This window comes from Microtus oregoni, unplaced genomic scaffold (assembly GCF_018167655.1).
Source record: "Microtus oregoni isolate MIOR12 unplaced genomic scaffold, Mior012 000073F_000, whole genome shotgun sequence".
NCBI lineage: Eukaryota > Metazoa > Chordata > Mammalia > Rodentia > Cricetidae > Microtus > Microtus oregoni.
Window position 1 is genome coordinate 3,858,450 of NW_024543980.1, and position 6,695 is coordinate 3,865,144.

The window sequence follows — 6,695 nt, forward strand, 5'->3', positions numbered from 1 at the left end:
CCTTTCTTTATTCTGTATGTTTAGAGTTTTGATTATTTTATGGTTAGGGAACTTTGTTTGGTCCAGTCTTTTTGATCCTCTGTATTCTTCTTGTACCTTCACAGGCATATCCATCTTCAGGTTGGAAAAGCTTTCTTATATGATTTTGTTCTATATGGTTCATTTGCTGTTGATCTGGAGTTCCCCTTCTTCTATCCCTATTATTCATATATTTGGTCTTTTTATGGTGTCCCAGATTTCCTGGATGATTTGTGTTAAGGATTTGTTGAATTTAACATTTTGTTTGACCAATGAATCTATTTCCTCTACCATATCTTCAATGCTTGAGATTCCCTCTTCCATTTCTTATAATTTGTTGGTTGTGTTTGCATCTGTAGTTGCTGTTCACTTACCCAGATTTTCCATTTCCAGAATTCCCTCAGTTTGTGTTTCTTTATTGTCTCGCTTTTAGTTTTCATGTCCTGAACTGTTTTAACTGTTTGTTTAGCCTGTTTGCTTCGTTTGTTTTTTCTTGGCTTTCTTGACTTTCATTAAGAGATCTATCTATTGATTTCTTTCAATTCTTTGTCTTTTCCTCCATTTCTTTAAAGAAAATTTTCATTTTCTCTGTAAGAGTCTCTGTCATCTTCATAAAGTTATATTTGAGAACATTTTCTTCTTTTTCTTCTGGGTTAGGATGTGCCGCTCTTCCTTTTGTAGGACTACTAGATTCAGATGTTGCTGTATTACTTTTTAAGTTGTTGAATATATTCTTGCATTGCTTCCAGGGGTCTCTCTTCCTCCAACTGGTGCAGGTGGGGTCTGTGGCTTAGGTGGTCACTCTTCCTCCTATTGCAGGCATGACTGTGTCTCTCATAAATCACTGATGTGAGTCTGGGGTCTCCTTTCCGGGTCTAGTCAGGGCTAAGGCTCTGGTGGTTGTAGGTGCAGTGGAGGATGGTTGCAGGTGTGAGAAGGCCTCTCTGGACTCTTTGAGTTTTGGTGGTTGGGACACAGGAATGTTCTTCTATGGGGTAGAGTCTGGAGAGCAGGACCCTCCAGCTGGAAACCCAGACATTCACTTCCCAAGGGTCAGTCAGGGCCATGTCTGCAGTGGTCATAGATGGGGGGGGCGAGTTATTGGTGTGGGGAGGCTACTGCAAGGTTTCTGGAGCTTCATTGTGTGGGGAGTACGACATGTGCCTCAGGAGACTGGGGTCTAGAGAGCTGGGCCCTCCAGCTGGGGATCCAGATGCTCCTTCTCCAGAGGCAGTCAGGGCCAAGGCTCCAATGCTCACATAAGCAGTGGGGGATGGTTGTGAGTGTGGGGAGCTTGCTCCCAGGTCTCTGGGGTTTTGCTAGGTGGGGGTGGAGCAGAGGATGTTCCTCCAGGGGATAGAGTCTACAGAGCAGGGTCCTTCAGCCGTGAACCCAGACACTCACCTCTCCAGGGGGAGTTAGGGCCAAGGATCTTGTGCTTTCAGTTGTAGTGGGGGATGATTGCGGGGTGAGGGATGCTGCTGCCAGGTCTCTGGAACTTCATTGGGTGGGGAGGTATATCATTGCCTCAGGGGTTTAGAGTCTAGAGATCTGGGTCCTCCAGACAGGAACCCAGACACACACCTCTCCAGGGGAAGTCAGGGCCAAGGCTGCAGTGGTCAGAGATGCCATGGGAAGTGGTTGTGGGTGTGGGGAGGCTGCTTTCAGGTCTCTGGAGTTTTTCTGGGTGGTGGTGGGCACGGAATAGGTCTCAGGGGACTAGAGTCTAGAGAGCTGGATCCTCTAGCGTTGAACCCACTCACCCCGTATTTCTCATCTTTATGTGGCTTTTTTTCTTTTATATTACTTTGACTGACTCTAAAGACTTTTTTAAACTACTTTCTTTCTGTGACTGTCTATACCCATTTTCTTTTCTTTCTTAAGTCTACATACAATATAAAACACGCTTGAACCTGCTTATAGATTTTTTTTTACAGTCTGAACCTCTTTTACTGCATATATTTTAGCCTTTTTAGACTGCATAAGAAAACTTCAGATGGCTAAGTTACAACTGGATGGATCCTCAGCACAGATCTGAGCTGGCTCCCCTGCTCTCAGGCTGTTCAAGCCAAGCCTAAAGCTCGCAGAATATTTGGAGGTGCATAACCATGACCAGGAACTCTATTCAACCTTCCTAGTTGTAGGAATGCAGTAACTGCATTGCCAAGAGCAGTTTTTTTTTTTTTTACTTAGCTTGCCATTTCTATTTAGTGCTGCCACTGAACAGCAGTGCTTCTTAGAGGAGCCATGTCCTTTTTCTTTTTTACTTTTTCAGCTTTCTCAAGCCCTACATAGAAATATGGGCCCCATATGGATATGCCAAAGTATAGTTGTTGGTTGATTTTTACTCTTTACCCTTTTGGCTTTTGGGAAGGGCACCACCCAGTTCCTAAATAAATCACACAGGATCTTATTCTTACTTATGAACACCCAGCCTTAGCTAGCTTGTTGCTAAGCAACTTTTCTTAAATTACCTCATCTACCTTTTGACTCTGGGCTTTTCCCTTTTCTCACTTCTATATATCTTACTTTCACTCTGACCGTGGCTGACTGTGTGGCTGGGCCCTGACAGCCTCCTCTCCTAACCCTGCATCTTCCCTTTCTTTTTCTCCATTTATTCTCTCTGCCTGATAGCACCACATATCTTTCCTCCTGCCTTGCTGTTGCCTATTTGACTCTTTATTAGACCAATCATGTGTTTTAGATGTAACACAGCTTCAGAGAGTTAAACAAATACAACATAAAAATTACAACACATCTTTTTTAATCATTAAAACAAATGTTCCATAGCATAAACAAATGTAACATGTCTTAAAATAATACTCTACAACAAATCAATTGAAGCAAGTATATTAATCCTAGACAATCCTTTAAACTACGAAGGAACAGAGGACCTGTTACATAATTAGTTAATATTAATCTCTCTACATTGACATCAATGATTGCGGTAAATTGTTAGGTATTAAGAAAATGAAAACTAGAAAACAAAAACAAAATCGTTTCAATATATTTACTTCATTACATGTATTTTTATGTGTGTTTCATCTGTCTGTCTCTCATTTTCTCTATCTCATACACACAGTTTACACACACAGAGTCATAATTATGTTTTCTACAGTTTCAACACTAATGTTTTCTGAAAATAATTATTCCAATTAAACAGTTTATAAAAGCAATATAGTAAGTATATGTGATAAGTAATATAATAAGCGCATTGCCAGTACAAGGGATTCTTACTCTAAGGTACACATGATATGACTGGTACTTAAAATTTGCTAAAATTAATCCAGGCCTCTGTTAAATTAACCTAGATAACAACTTGAATGTTGAGGCACCATTAGTATATTCATGTTTTCCTCTATAAGTGCATTGGGAAGAGTACAAAGTTAAAATTTTTGGTGGAAGTATGTGAATCCAAGGAAAAATTAGTCAATATGTGGAATTAATAAGATGAAACATATAATCACACAGTGTTAGATATTATTAAAAGTTAGTTAATGTCACTTTCTATTATTCTAAGGTGACTTTACATTTTAAAATATAACAGATTTTATATTAGGTGGAAGATTAGAGAAATATGAGAAATTTGAATAACATTTTAAAATGTCATTAGGTCCATTTGTGACATCTATTTTCTATCAATTTTATAACTAACATTATTAAAATGAGAACACGGTGCATCTTGACAGCTTATTAGATTAATTTAGACTCTAAAGATCCTGATTTTCACGTTTGGCATGGAAAATTGAAGTCTTATTTAATGAATATTTATTGTAATTCTACGGTGAACAGAAAAATACCTGTTTGTTCCTTTGAAAAGGCTTATAATTTAGCTTGGAAAGTTCCCAAGAGGAAAGAATCAGTTCATTGAAATAATGATTTAGAATAATCAAGAGGGAGCCAGCTACCATTATCACTGAGGCCAGCAGCCTGAAAATAGAATAGTGATTACTGTGAACTCAGAAAGGTGCCAAGGGACTGTGGGGAGGATAAAGGAGTGGGACATGGACATCATCAATTCGTGCTGTGTGGATGTGTAGTAAATCACTGTGAATATATATTATGATTAATCTATTTTAATCAAAGCATTTTAAATAACTAATAAAATGTGTTGTACAAATTAGAAGAAAAACTAGGCTAAAGGGTCTGAAAATTACTCCTCCTTGAGAACTTTCCAGTGATAAGCTTCCAAAGTAAAATCTTTCTTTCACTGTTCTCCTCCTGATGGTCATGAGACCAGTGTTTATATTTTTAGGAATTGTGTGAGATGAATGTGAAAGACATACACAAAAACGTTATATTATGTAAGACTATAATTAAAACATATTAAGAACAAAAGTACCGAATGGTTAAAACTCATCATCCTACTTACATCACTTAATTTTCCTATGCGCCTGTCTCTCAACACTGACATCCATATTTATGTGGTGAAAATCCTTTGATGATGAGCTATGGTACACCTTTTTCTAACTCCAAGTTCAATGACACTACATCTTTAGCTGACCATGTGCTGCGGAGGGAGCATTTACACTGTGAGAATTGGCAAATGCTATAGATTACAGACCTATGGTTACTTTTATGTATTAATCGGTACAGCATTCAGAGCTCCTACAGTACATCAGGATGGAACTTTCTGTACAGAGAAGGCTTAAAGATTGATACAAATTATTCCATCAAACAGGTTACTAGGATGTCTTTGCAAGAAGAAAGTGGGAAAGGCTTTTATAGTCCAGATGAGTTAGACTTTGTAATTTTTGGAGTAATTCATTGGGAAATCCACTGGGATTGAATGCAGGTCATCAGACTTGGTGACAGTCACAGTAGTCACTGAGCAATCTCACTTTCCCATAAGCCAATAATTTTTTTTTGATGTGTGTGTGTGTGCGCGCGCTTGCGCGCACACTGGAAAGAAACATCAGCCTCATGCATGCTAAACTCAAGCTCTATCACTGATGCACACTTCCAGCCCCAGAAATCCTATCTTTAAAGTATGAATGGCACCAGAATCCAAAGAGTCTGGTAAGATGATGGATATCTTTTGTGGTGAGGGTTGTAAGATGCAGAAAATATTTTCTATATTATTTCCCCCAGACTAATCACTAAACTCCTCCATTTTGAATTGATTTTGTGTCAGTTCCTAAATGACAGCACACTGTTGTTTTAAAGAACATTCACGTGAGCTCAGTTAGTGAGTAATCGTCTAACATGAGTTCCATCCCAGCTCTGAAATAAAAGCCAGTGTTCCAAAGAAATTCAAAAACTTTAAATGTGGCTTACCTTTTCCACTATGTGTATGTTGGGACAAGCCAATGAGGAATGTGAGTGCTTACATGAGCTATCACCTTTCAAATGGCAGAGTTCAAAACATCCTACCAATCTTTTAAAATAAAATGCAGGATACAGTAAAGGAATCTACTAAAATATACCTGATAATTGACTTATGCCTTAATGTTTATAATAGGACAACCTGAAAAAATAATTTCTGAAATATATTCATTTGCTTCTTGTTCAAATTAACATTGGTGCTTAACAGTGTTATCCTTTAGTTCTGAGGGCATAAGATTTTTGCAGCTACCCTTTCCTTATTTTGTACAACAAAATACTCTTTTAGGTAATACACTATGAATTTTAACAAATGCAAAGCATTATGTAGCTGGCTCCACAGTCACGGTGCTTCTTTATAGTCAAGTGTTCTCCTTTCTCTAATCTTTGATAGTCAATTGCCTGCTTTTCAGACCTATAGGTTTCTCAATTCCAGAATGTCATAGAGATGAAATTCCACATGGGAACCTTTGAATCTGGCTTCCTCCATGTAAATGAATTTGATATTCACTTGTTCTTACATGTATCTCTTAATTTAATGGCTGAGTAGCATTTTACTTTATAGACAAACCATAACTGATCTGTTTATCTCCTGGAGAGTGTGTGGATTGTTTGCAGTTCAGTGCTATGTGACCAAAACTTTTCTGACCATTTATATGCAAACTTTGTATGGAAACATAAAGATTTTGTTTCTCTATGAAAAATAATGAATCACAGAAGTGAGACTGCTAAATCATGCACTAAATGGAACTTAATAAGAATATCGCAAACTCCTTTCAAGAATGATTTTATCATCCTTCAATCTTACCAGCTATGGATGTCAGTACTTCACATTGCTAGAAATTTTACTTTAGCTATTTTATAGATATGGCAGTTGCTCACTGTGGGTACTTGCATTTCTTCTGCTATTATTAATGATCATAACTCTGGTTTTCATCCACACTGTTTGGTGAGGCACTCCTTCATATCTTTTGTTCTGTCTTAAGAAATTGTATGTTTTCTTCTTGATTTCATTAGATTGTCTAGACATAATTCTTTTGTCTATTATCTTATTTGTAAATATTTTTCTAGTCTGTGATTTCTCCTCTTGTCCAAAAATATTTGCCCATTCCAATGCTTTGAAACATTTTCTGTATGTTTTCTTCTGGTAGTTTTATATCTTACTCTTAAGTTTTCACTCCATGCTTAATTTATTATTATAAATCTTGATAGATAGGAGTCTAGTTTATTTCTTCTGTGCATAGATAATTTTCCAAGCAATGTTTATTGCAAACATTTTATTTTCCTGGAAGCATTTTTAGTACCTTAGTTGAAGATCAGTTAACTATAGATTTGCTTCTGGACTTGTAATTCTA